This window comes from Bison bison, unplaced genomic scaffold (assembly GCF_000754665.1).
Source record: "Bison bison bison isolate TAMUID 2011002044 unplaced genomic scaffold, Bison_UMD1.0 scf7180017860854, whole genome shotgun sequence".
Classification (NCBI taxonomy): Eukaryota; Metazoa; Chordata; class Mammalia; order Artiodactyla; family Bovidae; genus Bison; species Bison bison.
Window position 1 is genome coordinate 1 of NW_011491426.1, and position 618 is coordinate 618.

Genomic DNA, 618 nt, shown 5'->3' on the forward strand with positions numbered 1-618 from the left:
ACTGGACAACAGAGACTGGGGCAGCTAGGTCAGTGCTGCCCTGAATGACAGAAGCTGGAAACCACCATGGGTTCGGAAGAGCCCAGACTGGAGAAGACAGTGCCCAGGCTCATCAAGACCTTGGCCTGTCCACCTGCCCCAGGGCCGAGCAAGGTTGCAGCCTGGCCCGTGAGCTGAGCCTCCCGCTCCCGGCTCCAGTTCCAGCCCTCTCTGCCCTGAGCTGGGCAGGTCGATGGCCAACAATCAACAGGCTGACACAGGTGACAGTCAGCGGGGGTGAACTGGAGCTTCCTATGTGGCCAACCCTGGTGTGACACAGACCACAGAAACCACAGCAGCAGTGCCCTCTGCTGGGAGGGCATGGCATCGTTTCCCTTTCTTTGCGCTTGAAGATTTCTACCACTTTTCACATTGCTTCATATAAAAACAACTTTCAATAAGGCTTTTTCTTTCTCGAAAGGGGCAGATGGTGGAGAAGGAAATGGCAACCCACTCCAGTATTCTTGCCTGGACAATCCTGTGGACAGAGGAGCCTGGTGGGCTGCTGTCCACAGGGTCGCACAGAGTCGGACACGGCTGAAGCGACTTAGCATGCACGCGTGCATATGTAAAATAGAC